The sequence below is a fragment of the Desmodus rotundus genome, chromosome 6 (assembly GCF_022682495.2).
Source record: "Desmodus rotundus isolate HL8 chromosome 6, HLdesRot8A.1, whole genome shotgun sequence".
Taxonomy (NCBI): Eukaryota; Metazoa; Chordata; class Mammalia; order Chiroptera; family Phyllostomidae; genus Desmodus; species Desmodus rotundus.
Genome location: NC_071392.1, coordinates 78,192,728 through 78,217,501, shown reverse-complemented (window position 1 = coordinate 78,217,501; position 24,774 = coordinate 78,192,728).

Here is a 24,774-nt window from a genome sequence, read left to right as displayed (position 1 = left end):
CTGATTGGATAACATCTGTGTTTTCAAGCATGGTGTCTGGGAACTGCGGACTTCATCTTGCAAATTTGTCTGCACCATACCTTACGTGTTAATGATTCTGGATCAAGGGGAATTCTCCAAATGAGCCACACGATTTTCCTATCTCCATGCTTTTGGTTGTGCTGTGTTCTCTGTCTAGAACAACCAATGTGGTCCGGTTCTTTTTTTGGCTAATTCCTGACCTTTGTCTTTTAAGGCTCAGCTCATGTGATGTAATGATGCCCCTACTGGTCCTGTGGCTGGACCAGGTAGCGCTGTCCTTTTTTCCATGTAAGAGCCCATACTGCTCCCCAACAGGATGTTTACATGTCTATCTCCACTCTAAGACTTTAATTTCTTGAGAGCAGGAGCCACGTCTTATTTATTTTAATAGCTTCAGTGCTGCTAATACAGAGCAGAAAAAAGTGTGTGTATGGTAGGGATTTTAGAGAGAACACTACCTTTGTTATAATTTTCAGAATAGTGGCGGGACAAAAATTGGTGGCAGGAAGCTACCCAAGGAGGTAGGCATTTTGGCTGGAGAGCTTCTTTGTACGGAGCCCAGGGGTCTTCTCCTAAATGCTTCACTGAGGTACAAATGCTCATTCAAGGTCCATCAGATCTGCTCAACCGTTTTTCTGGTTCTGAGTTCAAGGTGGTGAACTCCACTCCCCTGAGGGTCTACAGGGAGCTTCTCTTCCAAAGCCACAGATGTTCCCAAGGCACTGAACAGTCATTTTGGAAAGCTGTGTCCTTGACCATGAGAAAGAGCTGGTGAATGATCATGGACAGACCAATCAAACCCATTTTTCTACTCCCCATGGGGAGGACACCCGCCATGCTCAGGGAGGCTCTCAGTGCCACTGTTGGCTTCCCAGCAGTGGTGGTGGAAGAAGGGGGATGGAGGGAGAATGCCATTTCAGGGAAGTGTGTGTGTGTGACACATTTATTTTCCCTGCTGCTGAGAGAGAGTGAATCACCGCTGGGACAGAGTCCAAGCAGACAAGGTCTACCATGAGTAGCAATCAGCTTTCCCTCCCACGAGGACACTTCATCCCTCTCTGTCCATGGGCCTCACAAAGCAACCACTGCCTGCCCCTGTTTCAGTCTTTTACTCAATCACCTTAATTATTTCTCAGGTCCGGGTGGCATGGCCACTGCCCAGGTATTAACCCCGAATATAATGGCCCATCCTATTCCTCACCACCGCATCTCCTGTTTAGAGTTCTTAACTGGACCAAATTTCACCCGTCTGCTTGCTGTGGGCATTAAAAGAACCGTGGGCCTCCAATCACTGCCTGGGGCCTTGGAGCAGCCAGCCGTAAGCTGCAATATCTGCTCGTTTATTCCTGTTCGTTCAATTGGCTCCAAATTGCTTTGAATGAATTCTGGGGCTATAGAAGAAGCTGTGCGGGCTTATTTTCATTAGAGCGAACACTGGACAGGGAGAGAGGAGAGAAAAGAGGAAAAGAGTAGAGAAGACCCTGTTGTCAGGGTTTTCTCTGTTCCCCACCCTTTATCTTGCCCCCCGCCCCCGAATCCCCAGCACACAGATTTCCCCCTTCATACAGGAACCTGGCCATTCCATGGTGCCCAAATCTTTTGCAGATACCTGGGATCTTCTTGGAACAGACTGTTCACCCTCATTAAGTGTATGACTTAATGAGTCCATGCTGGAAGGAGATCTAAACAGTGCTCCCCTCCAGCAAAGAAGAGGAAGGTGGAATAAAGGAGGAGACACTCTAACTGCCCCTTGCCTTGTCTCTCCCAGGGAGGAGCTGGAGGAGCTTGGTCAGGGGGAGACATGGCCTTAGTGTGGTCATTTGAATGGGACGGCAGACTGAGCTGCATGATGGCCCTAAAACACGAATCATTTTCCCCTTTTACCATCAGTACTGTTCTCGTGGGACCCACTCATCTTAGCCCCCTTGAGCTGAAAGCCCCTGAGATCAAGGTAACTGATTTCTCTCCCTGTGCTCTTTCTTGACCTCCTACCTTAGTGTTTTTATTGTCTGGAGGTTCTCAGGGATGTCTGATCTGAATCGTCCTTATATAACGGAAGACCATTTCTTTTTGATTTGTATTCACCTGGTATCTCTGTTTATAGCCCTTTTTAACCTTGAAGTCAGTTATGAAAGTCTTATTTGGCCTCCCTCGGTCTTCTGTTCTCCAGGCCAAATCATCTCAATTCCGGTAGCATGGAATCATGTAACTCAAGAGCCAGAAGGGTTTCCTTTGTTCAGCTCTTCTCAGCCGGACTCTATCGTCCTTTATTTTTACATATGAGTGACTTCCTTTAGGTCCTCTCCCGTGTCTCTGTGAGACTAAAAATGTGGGTGGTCAGCTTCTGTTTCTAATAGCAGTTCTGGGGACTGAGCCGAATACGTTAAAAAGGGGTTTCTTGTTTTCTCAAGCTTTCTGCCTGGAGTCGTAGGATGGGCAAACGTTCATCAGACTTCATTTTTCTCTTTCCTTAAGGAAAGGGCAGAGGGGACTGTGGAAGTATGGGTTTTCAGAAACTGATTCCCCCATAAAAGCCTCATGAAGGAGGGCTTCCCAGAGTAGGAGAAGCCACCGTAGAATACTGGTTTCGTATCTAGGGTGCTGGAGTTCTGGGTCAAATTCTCTGGTGTCCAGACTTGGGATACTCACTGACCAGCTCAGTCACGTGTTCAGCCTCTCAAAGATAATTTTTTTAAAAAAAAGAGTTTCCACCCATTCTGGCAGGCTCGAATTGTATTGGGAAAGAGCTGGGCCCCAGATCTGAAGACCTTGTATCTAGTTCTGGTTCTACTGCAACTCACATACTGTGTGACCTTGGACAAGTCACTAGATTCTTGTCTTTCTGACAAGAAATGGCAACAACATCCCCCCCCGGCTCTGACCTGTGCCCCTTTCTGCATGGCAGAGCAGAAAAGGTCATGGCCCCAGAGTCAGGCAGGAGGTTCATCAAGCTGTACTTTTAACTTCTATAAGCTTCAACCATTTCATCTATAAAATGGGTTTAATCGTATTGGCTTGACAATAGGGATTTGTTTAAGTCCAATAAGATAACAGTGCTTTAAAAGAGGGAAAATCCCATACAAAGGTGAAGCCGTGCTAATGGTGTGGACAGGTGTAGGAAATTTCGTGTGAAATGCTTGGCGTTCTCCTTCATCGGAAAAAATGTTGTAAGGTTACGGTCGTTGGAAGCCCTCTGTTTAGCAGGGAAGGGAGCACACTGTGCTGCTGTGCTCAGGGCTCCACGCTGTCACTCTCGTCTCCGCTCTCTGTTGGCCCCTTGGAGGAAATGAAACGTGAGCACTGCCCAACTCCTCACTTGGTCATCCCTCAAGCCATCTCCAGGGAGGACACTTTAGGGAGACAGAGGAGGGGAGAACAGAGTGAAGAGGATACACACCATCTCCCTACTCTGGCGTTCTTCTGAGTTCACCAGCAGCTTCCCTAGGCAGGCCGGAAAGCTGGCATTGGGAGGACTCATTTCTTAAAAGGCTGGGTCACGGGCCCCAGCTGAGCCATGGGAATCATGGAGACTGCTCGAGGGGTGACGCGTGCTGAGCTAATGCACTGCAGAAAGCTGCACGTGATGAGCCCATTTCCTATGGAGAAAGACCCGGAGCTGCTTTGTAAGCCGTTGCTAGCACGGTGAAGGCCATGATGGTGTGTGCTTGTGCCTCGTACCAGGTGTGTCTGGGCCTGTCGTATCTCACGTGGACAGGTATCCAGACTAACCTGTAAACTCTTCTCGGAGAGCAGAGTCCAAAATTGCCCTAGGCAAGCCATGTAAATATTAGCAAATTTAACAACCTAAAAGCCTAGATCCATATTTTCTTTCCTACAATTTAAGAGAATATTCTTGGGTTCTCATGAAAGGGAAGATAAAGTTTGTTGACCTCTCTTTGAAGACACAGTGGTTTTTTTTTAAGTTCCACATGTTATCTTTGATGGCCAAATACTATTACATTATTTGAACCCATTATGTAAATCATTTTTTATTTTTCAGTTGCAGTTGACATACAATATTATATCAGTTTCAGGTGGACACTCCAGTGATTATCCCCATAAATCCTGCCCCTATCTGACACTATGCATAGTTATTAGACTATTACTGACTCTATTCCCTATAATGCACTTCACATCCTCATGACTGTTCTGTAACAACCAATCTGTACTTCTTAATCCCTTCACCTTTTCCACCCAGCCACCCAACCCTCTCCCCTCTGGCAACCATCCTTTTTATTGGAACTTGTTCTCAAGTCCATTAGTGTCAAGAACTGCAGAGGGTCTGAGGTTTTACTCTATTTGTAACGTAATAAGTTCGCCTGTTATTATTTCAAGTTGGCAGAAGACATGAGATCTCTGGATCAGAGAAGAAAGACTTTATTACTGACAGAAAAAGCAGTAGCCATATTGTCAACATATCTGTGTCTTGTGTGTTGGCTCCCCGAGCCCCACACAGAATGGGAATGAAGATGGCCAGGTGCCACCTCTGCACACAGTGAATTCCACTATAGGAGAGGAACCCTGAGCTTAGGGTACCCAAATCTTTTATAACATGCGGTAAACATGCCTGCCCTTCACTCTGGAGTGACACCCTATCTCTGTCTTCCAAGGCTGTTTGCAATGAAGACATTCTTAAAAAGTGGTTGGAACCAAAAGACGGTCTGCACACTGCTTGCAACAGTGTGAGCATTTTCTCCCAATATTTCTCAGTCGTATTATATTTAGGTGAGCAGATTCCAGTTTCCGTAACCTTTTGGCTGAATTTCAATATCCCAGACCCTTTATTTGCTAGTCAGTCATTCCTCAGCCAGGGCTCTGGCTGTCTTTGAGTCCTGTGGTTCTCCACCTGCCAGCACAGCACCACCCAGACAGCCCTGCTGTACAGGGCTTCCTGAGGGCTTCTGGGAAAGAGGCTTCCCTCCTTGTTCAGGAAGGGGCCCACGGAAACTGCACCTGGAAGACGTATTGCCATCATCTCTTTAGTTCTAGAAAGATGAAGACAAATTGCAGGCAATTTAGAGACAAGTAACTTAGGTGATTAGGGGTGACGTCAGGGGGAAAGATGAAAAGAATTGCATGTGCTGGCGTCTGCTCAGATTTTGTTAAAGCAATTGGAGGAAGGGGATGTGAGAGAGTTTCAGTACCCCGGCGAGTAAAGCTGTAAGCGTCTTTCTGGACACAGATGTCTGACTCTGCCTCTCTACTTTGACCTCTCTGTATCAGTTCCCTCTTTTATAAAACTGGAATGAAAATGGAATGTTTTTGTTGGGAATTAAAGGACATAACATGTATTAATCACCTAGAGAAATGCCTGCTACATGACTTGAATAATATATGCTGTTCTAGTAACACAGAAAAGGAAAGCTAGAAGGAACTTTAGAGAGTCCCATATCATGCTTCTCGGTCAACAGAGGAGGAAAGTGAAGCCCAGAGGGACAGGTGACTGATCCAGGGACACAGCTAGTTACAGGAAGAGCAGGACTACCTACAAGCCAGGTGTCCTGACACCGCCTTGATGCTATGCAGAGATCGACTTCTTTCCTGCTGTTCTGTTTCTCAAAGAAGGTACAGTTTTCTAAGCCAGAATTAACCCAAGATGTTTAAGACATAAGAATATATTGTGGTTGTCTATTATTTTAATGTATTTTAATTGTAATGGCCACTCCGAGGAAAAGTGGCCACAAGTCTATTAGGTTTCAAGTTCTCTTTCTGAGTTCCTTAAAAGGCAGGGTGGGGGGTGTGTTTATGACAGCTTTTCTGAGATGAAACAAAGTTCTTCTTTCCAAGGGCTCCTGTCACACTCATCTGTGTGCTCACCGCGGATGTTGACACCAATGGCTAAAGGGTGCGGGCTTTTCTTCTGGGGGCTGAGTAGGGAAGCCACAAGTTCCTTATTTTCCCGAGTTTTCCTGATGTGTCTGTACATATGGGTGAGAAAATTTATTCCACCTTCCACAAATAAATTATTTCCTCTTACAACATAAATTAAAGGTGATAATGCTTTGCACTTATACAAAATCTCGTAAGACATTTTAAACATCAAGTTACATTGATTAAAGAATGATTATTTTCCCATCTTATGTTGATCAAAATTAATCGCCAATTAGAACTTCAGATCTGTATATGATCACTGCTCTCCTACTGTGTTGAAATAATTCTAGGCCATAAATTGCAATATTTGTTTTTAGTGTGCCTAGGCAGACTTATCATCAACAAGCACTTTCCATTATATTTTTAGATTTATTGAAAATAGTCTAAAGATTCCCATTATTATTTTCTAGAAGTCCTAGGAACCATCACCATTAACTGCAGAATAACGAAGAAGGGATCTTAGGAATAATAGAGTCCAGCTTCTGACTTTATAGAAGAAACTGAAACCACGGGATTGAATCACTTGCCCAAAGACCCTGGCAGAGGCCTTTGGGGGTGGCTCCCAGCCCTACTGGTGTCCCTCCTTTCTGGGAATGGCTGTAGTAACAAGGGGGGTGGCCCCCAGGGCCATGTGTGGGCACTCACCCTATTCCGGTGGGTCTCTCCTGAGTTAGACTTCAGAGACAGCTAGCTTTCAGTCCTGGTGTAACGCTGAGCTGATCAGTCTCTTCCCAAGCGTTTGCCATTCGAAACAGAAACTGATGGGCTGTTGAGGTGAAGTCCGCAAAGGCGGAGAGATTGGGAGGAACTTCACATTCTCCTGACGCTGAGTGCCCGGGGTCACTCTTGGGACTACTCATCACCCATCTTGTTGTTTAGCTCTTCCTTCAACTTCAGGAGATACCCAGTGTCCTTCTGCTGAAATCCTCCAAAGAGTAAAGATCGTTTAGAGTCTATCTGTGACGCTGAACTAAAAGAGACACAGAAGTTGTAAATAGCAACACTGACATTAGAATCTGGGTCTCAGGACTTTCATTTAACGCTCTTTCTTGTACAACATGCTTTGACTCAAAAAATAATCTATAAATCTTTGGTATAATTCATGCTTTGGGTAATACAATAATTATTAGACAGTGGAAGCTCTAGGAAAAATAAGCAACTGAAAAATCCTTATTGAAAGCTCTTTTTCAAATTATGAGTTAGAGAAAACAAAAATCATGCCTATACCTAAATACTCTATTATGTTAAACAAGAATAAGGGGTTCTGTTTACTTTAAAATGAGATCATATTGTAACACAATCTCTAGGGTAGATTTACCAAAGCATTAATATACAAAATAGAAGGACATTCTCGGAATTTTTAAATGTCTTTCACTGGCGCATTTAATAATGCCATTTTGTTTTCTATGAGTTCCTAGAGGGATGCAAATCATTGCTCTATAGACAAATGAATTCGCTTCTCTTGAAGGTTGTGAGGGGGAAATAAGGATCTCCTATTTTACTACTGTCCCCGTTTTGTCAATAGAGGCACCAAGGCATTGAGCTCCTTTGATTGCTTGAGGTCCGCTGAGGGGAGGAGGAGAGGGTTCAAGGGACGCAGCCGAATAAAAACTGTTTTCCGCTCTTAACGCTGGGGCTTTGCTTTTAAGTGTATTTTGAATGAGAGGAGGAAGGTGTTTAGTTTGTGTATTATTTATTTTTATTCTCCCAGAGCCCAGCACATAAATAGGTCCCTGATAAATATTGAAGGAAAGAAGAATGGAGGAAGGGAGGGAAGGAAGAAGGAAGATCAAAGATGCTGAATGGGGACTAGTAAACGAGGTCATCGAATCCTTGGGACACACAGCCAGGTTAATTTGTGAGTTGGACCAGTTGGGAAATTTGTAGCCAGCATGGCTGAAATGGGGATAATCCACAGGGAAAGGAAAGGATGCAGAGCAGGAAAGGTGAGGAGGGAAAAAGAGAAATGAGAACTAAGGTGAAGAGGTCGAGGTTGACTGTGGAGCAGAGTGGCGGTGACACGGGTTGGCTTGTCATCCGCCGTCCTCATGGATGGGCTCCTTTCCCCCAATGCTTTCAGCCTCCCTCCTTGCCCGGGGTGCCCATTACTGCCATTTCCAGATCCAAACCAACACCTGGAAACAGAAACACTTCCATAGCTGAATAAAACACTAGCTTCTTTTTAAAGTGTTACCGAGACTTTGTGATTTAACAGATTTAACCTTGACCTATAGAACTGACTTTGTAATGATGGATTGAAGATCATCAGCCAGGGGACTGGCGACGTTTTGCTCGGTGCCCTAAAATGAACCTCACTGAATGGCTCTCCCTGGTCCCTTCCTGCTTCTGCCCGAGACATCCATCCTTTTCCTACTGCCTGACTCAGCCGTGCTCCATACACCTGGGCACAACCCGCTTACTACGTGACGGGGAAGGCAGGCATGAAGGAGTTCTAGTCACAAGCACATGCACAGAGAAGGGACTTTTTGCCCCCAAAGGGTGTGTACTGTTTGCAGAATGTGAGAGTTTCTCAAAGCCGAACCTGCCTGCTCCCAGGGTAAGTGGACTGTGCTTTGGGCCCAGTGTGGCATGTCCTCCAGCCTTGAGATGTTGTTAGTTCTGGCCAGTGCCACAGACCTGGGCATGACAGGAAATTTTAGGGAAAAAGCATTTAAGCAGGGCAGTATGGGGATGGATTGAAGCAGATGTTAATAAAAAGAGAGGAAAGTTAAAGGGATGAAGAGGGGCCCGTTCAGCTACAGTGGTTAGATGTCACCAGCACACACTTGCAAATGTCCACCATTGGCAGGTCACCTAGAGGGTTCCTATTTTGGTGATCTGGGAGCAGGTGATTAAGACCCAATAGGGATAATTTGAATTGCACAGACTACGATGAAGGCTGAATTGAGAGCTGAAGGGTAATCAGTGTAGTTTAAGGGTCTGAATAAACTGCACATGTGTTCCAAATTGATGGGAGGCTAGACATAAGACTTTGTGGAGGAGACTGCAGCATCAAGAAACTGACATTTTTATAACTCAACCCCCCAAAAAAATCCAATTAAAAAACAGGCAAAGGACCTGAATGGACACTTCTTTAAAGAGGACACACAGATGGCCAATAGACATATGAAAAGATGCTCAATGTCACTAATCATCAGAGAAATGCTAATTAAACCACAATGAGCTATCACCTCACACCTGTCAGAGTGGCCATCATTAATAAATCAACAAACAACAATTGCTGGCGAGGATGTGGAGAAAAGGGAACTTGCGTGTACTGTTGGTGGGAATGCAGACTGGTGCAGCCACTGTGGAAAGCAGAATGGCGTTACCTTAAAAATTAAAAAATGAAACCGCCTTATGACTCAGTGATTCTGCTTCTGGGAATACATCCGAAGAAACCCCAAACTAATTCGTAAGAATCTACACATGCCTATGTTCATTGCAGCATCATTTACAATAGCCAAGATCTGGAAGCAGCCTAAGTGCCCATCAGCAGATGAGTGGATATAAAAGCTGTGGTACATTTACACAATGGAATATCACTCAGCCACAAAAAGGAAGGGAATCTTTCCTTTTAAGACAACATGGATGGACCTGGGGAACATTGTGCTAAGTGAAATAAGCCCGTCAGAGAGACAAATATGATATGATTTGATTTCACTTATATGTGGAATGTAATGAACAAATAGACAAGTTGGAAACAGACTCAGATACAGAGAGCAGAGCGACAGCTCTCAGAGGGGAGGGAGGTGTAATTTTGATACATCAGGAGAAAAAATGGAAATATTTTTACCTTCTCCTATTTGAAATCACGCAAAAGCAGTAGCTGAGTAGACTTTGCTTACAGAATCTAGTCAGACAAGATGATTTTGGATTGTCCTTTTTGGATATTTGTCTTGTTTTGGGTCTTTCTGTACCTATCTTATCCTTTTTCCTTTCCTTTTCCCATTTCCTTTTTCTCCTTATTTAAAAAAATCTTCGGAAATTTTGTTTACACACTTGAAAAGTGTAATGCGATCAAATTCAGGTGGGTGAACATTTCACTTTCTAACATGTTCTCCTCTCGGAGAGTGGGAGAGCTGCATCAGGGAAGGGCGGGAGAGAACGCTGGCGGAGCTGCTGGGAGCTTTGACCACAGGGACACTCGCAGGCGGTGAATTTTAGGAAAACATACCTGTGGAAGGTAATGTGGGAACCGACTTGCCTGATGCTGCTGTCCATGCCCCCCACCGCCCCCCACCCCCAGGGAAGCGTTTGAGCGATCGGCAAGCACACAACGCAGTTCGAAGACCTCTGCTCTGAGCCTCCAGCAGCACGTGGACAAAAGGCCACGGGGAACTTCCGACTTCAGTTACTGCTACACGTTGGTATTTTCTTGTCACTTTGGTCTCCAAGAATTTCCCTTACTTTCCTGCTATGTCAGCATGTTACCGTTCATTAAGGAAGTTAATAAAAATGTGAGTCTATTTTAAAAAAAGGAACTGACATTTTAATACATTCAGATCAGCGTCTGTTTCACCCACGCTGAGTGCTCCTCTGTGAGTCTGAAATCAGACTCTTCAAGGGCCTGTCGGATCAATTCTTTCATTGCTTGGTGCCTCAGTTTCCCTTCCAAATGAGTATTTCATGGTTGTATTCAATTTTTATTTCAATCTTGCTTGGCCATAGCAACCAGGCAGCACAAACCATTCAAATTCATGCCTCAATAAAATTGCAGATCACATTGGAGGATGGACTTCCTGGGTCACAATGGCGAGCACTAACCCTGGAACCGACAAGGTTCTGTCTGCAGTCTGGAAGGAGGCACCCCGTGGGTTCTCACCAGGCTCAAGTCCGTTGACAGCTCTGAGCTGCTCTGTTTTGAGATGAGGGGAAGGAGGCTCTTTGCTGAGATGTGGATCTCTTCAAGGATTCCTTTTTAAGGCTCTGGGATGTACCACCAAGGCTGGGGAGCCAGCTGCTACCTTTCCCTGTCCTCCTGGGACAGGGCGGTGCTGAAGCCACCTGAGCCTGGCTGACTCCGAGAGGGAGGCTGGGGTTGTGATCTTAGCAGGGGGCAGCAGCAGACTTGGGGAGCCAGCCCAGCAAGGGACACACACAGGAGCTAAGCCAGAAGAGGCAATAGCATCGGCCAAGTTGATAAATAGCACTGCCCCCAACCCTAAAATCAATCGCTGAAAGTGCAGAGGGAGGGGTGGAGAGGGGAGAGAGGGCACAGTGTCCCAACAGAGAAGCCACCGCACTTCCCTCTGGTGTGATTCCCGTTAAGCATGTCAGACAGAACCATTCTGTGAGGCAGAGACTGAAGAGGGGAGGAGAGAAGAAAATCAATTGTTTTTCATATTTATTGATCTCCTTCAATGAATCTCTGTGGTAATGGAGTGGGAGAGGAATGAAGGAGAAAGGGTCATGCCCTAAGGGTGAGTGAGAAGCCAGCCACCCACTGTGAGGCCACCGAGGTCAGGTCCCTGGACTGGAACCTGCCCACTGTGTCCCTAGAGGACCTGGAGGGGACACCTCTTAAGTCTATTCAGGGTTGAGTGGAAGGGCCTGAAATGGTGGGGTTTTTTTGATGTTTGAGGTTTGAGTCCCATCCATAGATGAAATTTTCACCCTTACTTTAGAAAATAACACTATATAATTGCAGCAAAAAAATAGCTACAGAGAAGAGGAACATAGTAGAAAACTGCACAATTTCACTGGAGTATTGCAACCAGCCTGATCTTTTCTCTACACACGTTTTATAAAACCATGGTAGAACTACATGTACCATTCTGTGTATGTTGCTTTTTTTTGCTTATCCGTAAGTGCATTTTCCATAATATTAAAAGCTCTTTAGAGCATGTGTTGGGAAAGCCTTCTATGGCATAAAATAGTAAATGACCACCACAGAAAATTTGGGAAAATACAAATATCATAAAAAAGGAAGTGAAAGTAGCTCAGTGGATTGAGTGCGGGCTGCGAACCAAAGGGTCTCTGGTTCAATTCCCAGTCAGGGCACGTGCCTGGGTTGCAGGCCAGGTCCCCAGTGGGGGTCACATGAAAGGCAACCGCACATTGATATCTCTCTCCCTCTCTTTCTCCCCCCTTCCCCTCTCTCTAAAAATAAATAAAATATTTTTTTAAAAAGAAGGGAAAATACTTATCATTTCAGCACCCAGAAATGCTTCCTCTTGATATTTTAGTATATTTATTCTAAGCTTTTTGAAATACATGTATATATACATTTAATTCATAAAGTTTTAAGCATAAAGTATATATCGTTTTCATGTTCTCCTTTTTTGCTTACATCATTAGCAGTTTTTAATCATGATTTTTAATGTCATATAAGATTCCATTGTATACTTACACCAGTGTTTATTCAACCAATCTGATATTATTTTCAATGTTTTGGTTATTATAAGCAACAACTCAATGGTGGCTTTCTTTACATCTGTCTTTAAATTCTTCTCTCTCAGTACCTAGAAAAGAAGGTTATTTTTTGGAGGTGGATATGGATTTTCCAATCAGGCTCAAATAGAACCTCCAGCTCTGCCCATACAAAGTCCCTGGACTTGGCTCAGAACCTGCTGGAAGCCTCCAGTGCTGGAGGTCACATCCCTCCCATAGCCCTCCTCTATTTTTTTCTTTGTTAGTTCAGTGTTTTTTTTAGAGCTTTTCTGTATAATATATTAGTACATAGCCACTAGCTGTATGTGGCTCTTCACATGTAAATTAATTATAACCCAATAAAAGTAGAAATTCAATTTTCCAGTCGTACCAGCTATATTTCAAATGTTGCACAGACCCACAGGGCTCATGGCTACCACATGGGACAGTGAAGGGATGGGACATCCCCACGGTCACCGGAAGTCCTGTGGGCCGGTACTGGAGCAAGATTACTGCAGGCCCTTTGCACCTGGCCTACCTACCGTGGGGTCACCCGTCCAAGCCCCTGTCCCCAGAAGCAAAGTTTGGGCTTTCAGCCTGTCCTTGTGATGCTCCGCCTTCTCTTAGTCTGATTGATACCGGATTATGCATCCAAAGCTGGAACCTAGAGTAGGTTCCTTTTCTCTCCAGGTGAGTGGGAATTTGCCCAGAGGCTAGAATGATACAAAACACAAGTAAGCTTTCCTAGACTGCCCCTGGAAATTGTGAGACTCAGTGAGGAAGAACACTGGGACCCCCGCCGAAGGGGAGGTGACAATATTTGGAGAGCTGGACGCTCCCTCCTCAACACCGGGGACGGAGAGAATTTCCTACAGTGTGTCCAGGCTGGTTGACCGCATTAGCTTGGGCAGAGGGAGGCCATCAGCCGCCACCTCCCTTTCTGTACTACTGACTAGATGTCATCGGAGTCCGACAGCTAGTGGCAGGCAAGCAGAGGCCGGGAGGCCTGCTGCATCGAGGAAAACCAGGGGTTTAGGAGTACGCAGCTTAAAGGCACCAGGTAATTAAGAAGAATAGAGCCTCGGACATAAGACACGTGCAGTGCTTGTAAGAAACACAGCTCCAAGCCATTTACATTCACAGTTCCACCACAGCCCCAGCATCCAATTTCAAACTGCTGCTTTCTAAGCAAATGACATCAGCCAGCTGTAGAGAAAGGCCTGCAGGCTTTAATTACTTTGAGGGGCAGCCTGGTGGTCAATGATAGTCTCATTACAAACTAATGTTTGTTTGGGAGGCAGAGTTTAGACCCCAGAGGAGATTGCGCTAAAGACCACTCCCAAGACGGACTCCCATCCCTTGTTCACTGCCTCTTCTCAGAAGACTTAGCTCGGTGGGGAAGAAGACGGAGCATAACCTAGCAGGTTAGCTGCTAGGCCCGGGGCCAGGAGAACAAGAGCAAGGGCCACACTTGTGTTGCTCAGTGACGAATCCCCATGGCAGGCGCCATGCAGATGCCCCTAATATTTGTTGAATGAATGAGCCACAGGATTTTATAACTTAGATTCACCTGGCCTTAATCAGTTTCAACATGTCCCCAAAGGACAAATGAATGTATTTCAGGGGAGATTATGAGATTTGGGATCACAGAAGGCTTTTCATTCTATAATTTTAATACTTACAGAAATATATACGGTGTCTATGTAATCAAATAATAAATAAAATACGGTAATGAAGCCACATGGGTGAATCTGCAATTAAGAACCAGAGCTTTACCAATCCCGTGGGTGCTACCTGCACTCTTCCGCCAGATTGCGTGGCCCTGCCACTTCACACAGAAAACCACTCTTTTCGATTTTATGTACACCAGACCCCGGACATTCAAAATACGGTTTCACCTCCTCATCTGTGTGCATCATTATATGCTACGTTTCATTCCGCTAGCTTTTGAGTTTGATAAAGACATATGGACTGTAGTCCTTTGAGATTTGCCTTTTATTCAACATTGTTTTTCTAAGATTTCCCTGGTTGCTGTGACTACACACATTCATTTTCACTGCTACTTAATATACCATTTGTGTAAAAGCACTTGTGTGCATTCACTCTCTTATTAATGGACAGTTCCTTGGGTTGTTTCGGGCTTTTGATCGTAGTATTTGATGTGAACAGCCTGCACTCTGAACTATCACACATGTGTAAGAGTTTCTCCAGGAGGTATACCTGCGGGAGAACTGTGTGCTGGTGGTGGGTGCAGTTTTAACCTCCAAGATGTTTCCGTATTGTTTTCCAAAATGGCTGCATCAACGTACGGGTCCAACAACTGCATCGTCACCGCTCTCCGATCTACCTAGGGCTGCCTTTCACGTGAGATGAGAAGAGCAGTTCACATGCAGTGTTTCTCTCCTTTCCCTTCCTTGCCTTGGACAGCTGCTTGTCTTGGCACCATTTATTGTATGCTCATCCTTTCCCCGGTGACCTGAAACGCCAGTTATATGACAAGAATAGGGGTCTGCATGATAAATCTTGACATCTGGTAAGGTGAGTCTCTCTGCTTGATTCTTATTCTTAAGGGGTGTCTTTCTGTCATTCTCAGAGACCTGAGGAAAGGCAGTGGGGTCGGCACCCCAGGTCACAAATCCCAGGGATTGGAACTCGGGCAGTTTACACGGGAAGCTTGCTCATAAATGCTGCACCGAGTAGACTGAGCCAGAAGCCTGCTTTTGCGAGGCTGAGGTCCGCTATGCAATGTGGGGAACCTGAATCTCGTTCAGCCCAGGGGTGTTCTTTCCATAGCCTTCTAAGTCCTGAATTCCTGAGACAGAAGAACCACCTGACGTGAATGTGAGTGTTCGCCCAAGGACAGTATCACGTTTGGCTTGTAAACCAGGCATACTGGATATGCAAGTCCTGGGAGGGAAGCAGTGTGGTCTCAGGATGGCTTACAGATCGTACTGCTGTGCTGTCACGCGTTAGGAGGGGAAAATGAAGCAGAAAAACTCTGCCTGAGATACTCTCAGCAAAGTGCTTTTTCATGAAAGCCTCTGCTTCTTGGCAGACAGACTCTGAGATGCATCTAGGGAACGTATCTGATGTACAAAAATCCAGGGTCAGGGAAGCTGTTTTTTAATGGAGCACCCAGTATATGCCAGGCACTGTGCTAGGCACTGGGGACCGGGCACTGGACCAGACAGACAAGTTGCTGACATCCTAATGGGGGGGGGAGACAATAAGTGAATAAACACATAAACAAGATAATAATATTAGGTGTGGCTAATGCTCGCTAGGGATAAAATCTGCACGATGCTCAGGGAAGGTTTCTCTGAGGGTGGGGGAATGGCAGGAGGGAGTGGCTATGGGAAGATGGGGTGGGGTGGGCTCGGGGGTCAGGGTCTCGTCCTGGACCCTCTGGTGAGAGGTGACATTTTGGAGGATGTAGAGAAAACCTATGAGGCTGGAGAATGAGGGGAGGGTGGAAGCAGTGCTAGGTAAGATTAAAAAGATGGACAGCGGCCAGGTCCTATGGGGACTTGCAGGCCATTTGCAGGAGTTTGGATTTTGCTGTAATAACGTTTTAGACAATGTTATGCTCATTGAATGGGAAGACGCTGGAGGGCTTAAACAAGAAAGTGTTAGGGCTTAGAAGGGATGAGCTTCTTCAAAAGATGAGCAAACAAATACTTGGGGACTGTGAAGAAAACTGAGACCACTCAGCTAAAAAGCAACAGAAGCATCAGAGCCAGGCTCCCCAGGCTCAGCGATCTCTAAGCGTCCACATGCTGCCTCCATCGGTCCCTGTCTGTCGGTCTGTCTCTCAGTTTGGCTAGATGCTAGTAGCAGGAAGCTCGGAAGCGCTGCTGATTTGTCTGCTAGGAGGGATTTGGGACCACAGGAAAAGAATGATTTGAGGTTGGACGGATGTGGATTTTGAATGCCCGTGTCTGTCATTTCATGCCTGTCTTTATGGTGGGTTTGCTTGGACCCATTGGAATGTTTATTGAGGGAATTATTCAGATTTCTACAGCATTTGGAGTGTGGTTCCCCCATGTTGGCCTGTTTCTGTCTCACAGCATCAGGCTCATTCCCCCACGGCCTGATTCCCCCATGATTGTCCCTGAAAATCCAGCCATCCGTGTTGTCCCCTTTCACTTTGTGGAGATGACGCCACAGCCAATAGCTCGGTCTTTCACCAAGGCCCTGTGAATGGAGGGGCAGGGCTCGGTCATCAGCACCTCATCTCCCTGTGCTGGGGGTGTGGGGGGTGCTGGGGCTGTCTGCTTTGCTCTCACAGGTGAGATTTCACACACCGGGGCCCCCCACCAGCCCCTATGCTCCCACGGACGCCGATGGCCTCCTTAGGAAGCTGTCTACCAGACGTTCTCTCTGCAGAGCTGCCCATGGGACTCTTGCAGACTCTTGTGCTAGCTGTTCGGGGATGCAGGCCTCCGTCACTGGGCCGACCCTTGGCCTGTCTGTGGGACAGAGAGCCCAGGACAGGAAGCCAGGAGGCTTGGGTTCTCATTCCAGCTGGCTGTGGGACCTTGGGTCAGGAGGCACACCTATCCAATGCAAGGGTTGCCCAGTGTTTCTCAAGCTGTCTGTGGGACCCCACGCCTCTCTCTACAGAAGGGACTTGAACTTTATCCAAAAGCTATTTCCATAGCTATAATAGAAAAACACAACTGCATTGGATTATATGCTAAATATCAACATATGAAAAGCCAGCATGTTAATCTGTTTTGCTTGGCTAACTCATGTTGCAGAGATCTCAGAATAAAGATTTTCCTGCCACCTGTGTGTGTATACACACATATTTTATATATATATGTACGTATATGTATTATTTATTAACATGTCATTGATTTAGAAGGCTGTAATTCTGCACTGCTTTGTTTAAAATTCAGGCCTCGGCCGGCCCGCACCCACTAAATAGCACCAGCCGGTGCATCGCTGCAGCATGTCCCCAGGCGAGCTCGGGTGCACGTGCCACTGGCAGGACGCCCTTGGCATGTGTACTGTCAGGTGCACGAGGCTGAGTAAACATGTGACATGCTGCTTTGTGACAGTAAAGAGGCTGGGCCTGCCTTCTGTGTAATAAGTGTTTTATTGTGGGTCAATTTTAGGTTTACAGAAAAGCTGCCACAATAGCATAGAGAGTTCCCACACACCCTTCACCCAGCTTCCCCTAAGGTCATCCTCCTACCTACCCGCAGCCATGGTCGGAACGGGGGGTTGGGGGGCGTGGGGGTGGGCATTGGCTACTGTGAACCAAACCTCAGACTTTATCCAGATTTTGCCTGTTCCTCCCCTCCTGTCCCTTTCTGTCCCAGGAGCCAAACTAGGGTTCTGGATTGCATTCGGTTGCCTCATCTCCTTGGTCTCCTCTCCAACAGTGTTACATAACACTGTTTCATTCTTTTCTTGTTTATCATGGTCTGGACACTTCAGAAGAGTTTGACTAGGCCAAACTATTGCACAGATCTAAGAATCAGCAGTCTTTCTCATTTTTGGTCCGACTGATGTTTTCTCGTGACTGGACTGAGGTTATGGGATTTGGGGAAGTAGACCCCGTGGGCTGACCATTTTCATGCACAGGGGTTTTACCCACTAGTGGCCAGATCAGTGTTTCCTCTTCTGGAGCAGGATTGAGGAGGGGGAATGGAGAAGCTGAAAGCGCTAGTGATTCTGCTTGGATTCCCCGGAGAGACAGGACAGGATTGGGTGGAGGAGGCCCCTCATGAAGAACCTCGGGAGTGCTGAGCAGTGTTACTGTTGAGAGTGGAAGGCAGAAGGAAGCTGGAGCAACATCTTAGGAGTTTCCCCATGACCTTAGCCGAGGCCCCATGGGAAGCGGCCAAATTCTATATTTTATGTCATTGAAAAACTGGAGAGCATTAGATAAGGGGAAAGGATCTGGGAGTCACTCGTCTCTAGAATTAGGAATTATTTAATACTATTGGAAATGGAAAGCAAGTCTGATCAGAAGGATAGCTGTGGTGTGTGTGTGAGTGTGAGAGCATGCATGAGTGTGTATGTGAGTATGTGACTGAGTATGCACATGAGTGTACGTGTGAGTGCGTGTGTTTGACTGTGGAACCGGAAATGGGTTGGAAATTACGATAGAAAATTAGGTCTTCATTCTAGACTGCGTTCTGGTCCAAGTTTCCTCGTATTCAATAACTCTGTGTCTCAGTTTCCACAATCCATAAGGTGAGGACTAGAATACCTGGCCCTACCAACCCCACAGAGTCACTGCAAGAAAGAAGGAAGTGTAAATACACTTGGGAAAACTGAAAACTGTAGGACGGTATCATTATCAAGGAAGTAAAAGGAGGAGGAGCCGGCAATTATTGGCCAGAGGTGGGAGAGACAGCAAGGACGGGAAAGAAAGTGAGGCTCCAGAAACACAGGCTCAATTAGAAACGAGAGTCTAAATTTCATACTGGATTCAGTGCCTTGCCTTCCAAAGTCAGAAAGTGTTTTTTGTGGACCTGAGGACTGTGGACCTCTGGCTGGTCTTCCTGACCACTGGCCTGATTCCACTGCTAACAGTGGCACTTGCAGAAGGGGTACAGTATATTATAGACTAATTAAGGCTGCTAATGATAATGGCAATCCAGTAAGTAATCTATGGTATTATTCCAATCTATCTCTGTCACCTCCTGTCATCAGGCCATTAAGGTCACAAGCTCCATAGAACACAGCATTCCTCCCTCTGTCAGCCTCTCTGGAAGGGCTATGACCTCTCAGGGCTGAGTCATAGGAATATATCACCAGCGGGTCAACCTGACCAAGCTCCTCCTCCATCTAGAGTCTGTTCTACTCAGGAGACCTGGGCACATGGGAAGTCTCTTCTTAATGCACCCTCTGCTCCCCTAGTATTTTTTTTTTGCAGAGACAAGGACCATGAAATGAGAATGAATGAAGCAGCTACTTTAAGACCCGGTACCTGGTTGTGGTGTGAACCCTTGTGAGCATCCTTAGCAACAGAAAGGTCATCCTTGTGGCACATGTTCCACTCCGCAAGCTGAGCCACATGCAAGTGAGAGGACATTCCGGTTTTCCCTGGTGCCTAGGTATCAGGTGCAGTCCTAACTTGATAGGAGATGTCTAGTGAGTTCCCTGTGTACTGAGGCTCCAGGCTGCTACACCCACCTCTCCTTACCTGTGCCCCGGTGGACACTCAAGGTAGGCAGCTGTTGGGGGAGGGTGAGAGGGAGGGAGGCAAGCTCTGGGATTTTTACCAGAAGAGGTGACTCAGAACAAACCCTTCCCATTGTTCAAAGGCTGAAACTGGGAGGCAGAAGAAAGGAAGCTTTATCATCAAAAGCCCCAGTATAGAGCATGTTCTTACATTCTCAGACATAGATTCATCACCTTTAATTTTGGATGGGGACATGCATATCACATATTCTTTCAGACCACAAATCAACTGCCTTCTTATTCTTCATCATCTTCCTCTTTAAATCTACCATGGAGGAACTGTAGTGGCAGGGGACCATCTATTTTCCTGGCACGGGGGCTAAAAGGGGACCAGAATAACAAATGTCCTATTAGAGCAGAGGAATGTTCTCTGCTGAATGGAGATGGGCCTTTTCAGTCACCCAGCACCTTCGTGTTCCAGAGGCAGGAAGCTAGGGAGCCACATGGGTCCTGGGTAGCTGAGTGGGGTAAGCTGAGGAGGACCTGCTCGTGCGGGGTGCTCTGGCGTGGCCAGAAACATGGAACAAAGGCCACCACATGCTCTCACCTCAGCCCAGACCATGGCCACCTCTGTGGTTGGCTGGTGGGCCAGGGAGGCTTGACAAGCTGAAGGGAGTAATTCTTGGTGATAAGAGTAACATTCTTGAATGGTAGTAATTCTGAATGTTGACCATTGCACTGAGCACCTTGCAGCAATCCCATGATGCATTGCTACTACTGACAATTTACCAGGAGGGGAGGCTGAATGACCCCCAAGGGCACCGGAGTCATGGAGACGGGTTTGATTCGTGCGGTGCTTGACGCTGGAGCCCTTGTGCTCCCTCACTCCTCTGGACCACTGATTTTCAAAACACGTCTAGCTGTAGCCTCACCATAAGAAATATGTTATAAACATTTGAAATTAAGATTTTTCACAAAATACTACTTGCCCTTACCTATGTGTGGTGTATTTTGATTTTTTAAGAACAAATTTTTATTCTTTTTATAAAAGGCTAGTTTGACCCACTACACTGATCTCACAACCCAGTAATGTCTGGTGAGCCCCCAGTCTGTAGACCGCTCTGCCTGGTGCCTGTGAGAATCACTGAAACCACAGAGTCATTGTAATAAGGGCTCATTGTTCTGACCCCAAGACCAGGCTGCAAGTCCCTCAGCTTGTTTATAAGCGTTTGGCTTTGGGCCCGTCTCCAGGGCCTGTGTCATGGGGGACAGATGAGCTAGAAGATCTGGCGGCTAGCATTAACTTGCTGTGTCTAGCATGGTGTTCAGAGGCACGGGGGGGATTGCAAACCAGCCCATTCAGGTTCCTGCCCTTGTGGGGTTCATACTCTTTCTCAAAGGGCACCTGCTCATGCAAAGACTGAGAACAAAACTGGACAAAATCCCTAAGGAGCTGGCAGGAGCCTGGAGGGGCCTGGAGGGCCTCCACCATTACTTGTCCGCATCCAAGCCTTTTCAGAAACAGAACTGTCCCCAGGAGCTGCCCTTACACTTAAAACACGTTTCTTCTCTTCTTGATCATCTTCTTCCTCTTCCAACTTCCCCTTAATAGGCACGACACGTTCAAGATTTAAGTTGGAGAAGGTTATAAAGGGCAGACTGTTATAATTCTCCTTCCCACCCCTATCCTCAGCCACCTAATGTCCTCCCTGGGGGCGCCCAACATTTCTAGTTTCTCGTGGCCCTCTTGGGAATAGTCTAGCACCTATAAACAAGTGAAAATTAATTTTTCTTTTTTCAAACACAAACGACATTGTATCATACTCACTATTTTGCATCTAGCATTGCTTTCTTAAAGATCACTGCATAGCAATAAAGAGTGTTCTATATTCTTCTTCTTTTTTTTTTTTTTTTGCAATGCCTGAGAAATTCTGTTTGGATGGACCATATTTTATTTAACCAGTGCATAATTGGTGAAACATTGAGATTATTTCTAACCTCTTGCCATTACTAAAAATGTAGCTAATGACCTCCATACACTCTGGGGTGTTTCTAGACAGGGCCCAACAGGGCAGGACCCCCTGGGCCTCTGCCTGTTCCGCCACCCTTGTGCCCTGCCATGCTCTCCTTGCCTCACTGCTTCAGATCCAAGTCCATCAGCCACCTCCTCATTGCTGCCTTCAACTTCTAGGCCTCAAATTGCTGCTCCTTCTCCTTGGACTGCCCCCCCTTCTCTCCTTATGACACCCAACTCACCTTTCAGGTCAGCTTGAGAAATACCTTCGCCAGGCAGCTCTGCTTAGCCTCAGAACACACTGTAATCAATCACCTGATACTCTACAGGCTGGCCCTAAAGTCTTTACGCAGTCTGGCATTTTAATAAATTCCCTTCTATATATGATATAAACAGTCGGCCAGATGAAACAGAGAGGGAATTTAATCATAATTTACTATATTTAATTAAAGAAAGGTTAGCTTGTGACATATCCAACATCACGTTAGATACATTTGGATATAGCCGTTCCATATGGCATAGTGTTTATTACCTAGAAAATTAAAGAAAGAAATGAGAACAAATGAATCATTAAAAATTTTGTTGGAATCGTGAGTCAATTCCTTTTCTGTTGCATTTTGCAGATTGTTTATATATCATATAGAAGTGAATTTATTAAAAGCTAAAGCTTCATGGGAACTTTGTGTATGTCCTAATTAGATTTGTTTTACCGTATTTCATCTAACACATACCCCCTTTGTCTGCACTTAACGTTCTGAAGTCAGGAAGTTCTTCCTGTTAACTCCGTCTTGCAACGGTGCGGGCTGTGCAGCAGTCCGGATGCCGTTAGCATCATCTGAGCAAGCGCAGATGTGATTGTGGTTGTTCATTCTGCTGTCGCTTCAGTTCAGTGAGGCACATTATTGACATCACATGTTTTGGGTTTAATTTATATTGAAAATGTCTTCAAAAGGATTACACTCAGATTTGGCACTACCACAAAAAGTTTCTGCAGAAAGGCAAGGGAACAGAACAGCAGGTTGTCGATTTGTTATTAGCAAAGCAAATTTTTATCATTGGAAAGATAATATGAATTCAATGTGTTCTTGTAGTGTAACAGCCAAATGCTTCCCGAGATGGTTAGCGACTTAACTGTGTCCTTCTAAAATTTATACCTGGAAGCTGTAACCCTCCGTGTGGCTGTATTTGGAGATAGGGCCTTTGAAGAAGTAATTAAGGTTAAATGAGGTCCTAATCCAATATAACCGCTGTCCTAAAGAGAGGAGGAAGAGACACCAGGGGTGTATTTACAGAGGAAAGGCTATGTGAAGACACAGCAAGAAGGTCGTTACCTGCAAGCCAAGGAGAGAGGCCTCAGAGAAACCGAGCTGACTGGTGCTCTGATCTTGGACTTCCAACCTCTGGATCTGTGAGGAAATGAGTCTCTTGTCTACGTGATTCAGTGTGTGATGGCAGCCCTAGCACACCGATACAAGAGCCTAAGAAAGACTCTCACATGTAGGTGAAGCTATTACGTTTTGTTTCTGGGGTGAGTGTGGAAGAATTTTCTATCACAGGGCAAGCATGGAAGCATCAACATCCATCTTGCGTAGTGGGCGTCAGTGGCTTGGAAGAGTCTTGCAGACAATAGTGGAGCCAGCTTTTAAGAAATGCTGCCACATCCATCATCCATTCATGGTGCCATTTTCAACTCTGGGTTGAAAAGTGATTCAGAGGAGCTGGGCTCTAAATGGGAAGTTTCAGGAATATTGTAACCGATTTCTTTTGTTTACCTTTCCCTTTTCCCCTTGCATAAGAGCAACACAAAAATCTATCTGAGTGATTCTAAAAGAGCCTTTGAATAAGTCTAAGTGTTGATAATATTGCATTGTATTTAATAGACAGTGTTTCTTTTTCTTTCAGAGCTACATAAAGTAATGCATCCTGGATTTGATTAAATATGGTGCAGCGTGTGTGTCTGTGTCTGTGTGTGTTCAGGCTGCCATAACAAAATATTGCAGACTGTGTGGCCTAAACAACAGAAATTAATTTTCTCATGGTTCTGGAGGTGCTGGAAAATCCAGTTTCTGGTGAGGTCTCTTTTCCTGGCTTACAGGTGGCTGCCTTCTTGCTGTGTCTTCACGGAGCCTTTCCTCTGCGCATAAATGGAGAAAGTTCTCTCTTCTTCTTCTTACAAGGACACAGATCAGGCCCCACCTCATTTAACCTTCATCACCCCTTTAAAGGCTCCATCTCCAAAGCACGGAGCATGTGGTTTGGCACACGGTAGATGCTCCATGAATATTTGTTGCTTCACTGACACCTTTCCATGATACTCTCCAAGAGCTGAGCACGTTTCTGCTTTGGGAAAAAGTGTCGGAGATCTCCCATAGATGTTTCCGACACTGGCGTCGGGACCGACTCCACTCAGCCCTAATTGCTAACCATGAATGACCGCTCAATTGCTAGCCCATCAGAGCTTGGCAAGACCTAGAAATGCAGTCAGATTCTTTGAAATCACAGATGAGGAGCCCGCGCAAACTCTTTCCCCGGAGCTAGCTAGAAGCGGGGCTGGGCTGCAGCCCAGGTCTCCTCTGCAAGCCCTTTCCACCCAAGACTCCGGTCATCAGTCTGGAAACTCACAAACGTCACGTGAACCTGTGTGCCCTCCCTGGCCCTGAGACATTTGCAACGTGATGTGTAGCAGCGAGGAAATTTGTTATTTGAAAATTGCTTGTAGTTTCATTTTTTTCTAGCGGGAGATGAAAAGTTTAATATTATTTGGGGGGAGACTAGTCCTTTGTTCTGCAAGACCCCCTGAGTTATGGGGAGTGGCCCTTACCCCACTGGGGAACCTAGGGGGCATTTGCTGACTAGGGCGGGGTGATGAGGGAGAGGCTGAAGGGTGAACATTTTCTTTAGCAAGGAGGTCAGGAGGTCTGGAGTTGTTTAAGGAAAATGGAAGAAGAGAGGCAAAGACTCCAGAGCATGTGGTTTGACCTTCACCTTGGGCTGGAAATGGACACTGAGGCACTGGCCGCTTTGCTATGGAAAATGAGCCTAGAGGCCTATGGAGCAGAGGAGCCTCCAGTGCCCATTGAGAGCGGGGAGCCTGCCCTGGGCACCCAGGACTGGGCCTGGATCTCAGCACAGAAGCGCTACTTCGGTTCCACTGGCCTTGCGAACATAGCCAGGGTCCCCAAGACTGGGCCACGTGCTGCACTTAGCTCTGACACCACCACCCCAGGGTGTGAACTTGGACAAGGAGTGGGATGCAGCCCGGTTGCTGCTGGAAAATGCCAGCACCATAGAACACATGTGGGGGGAGGCCTGCCGGAACCGGGAAATACTGCACTCACAGACCAGGCTCCTAGGAC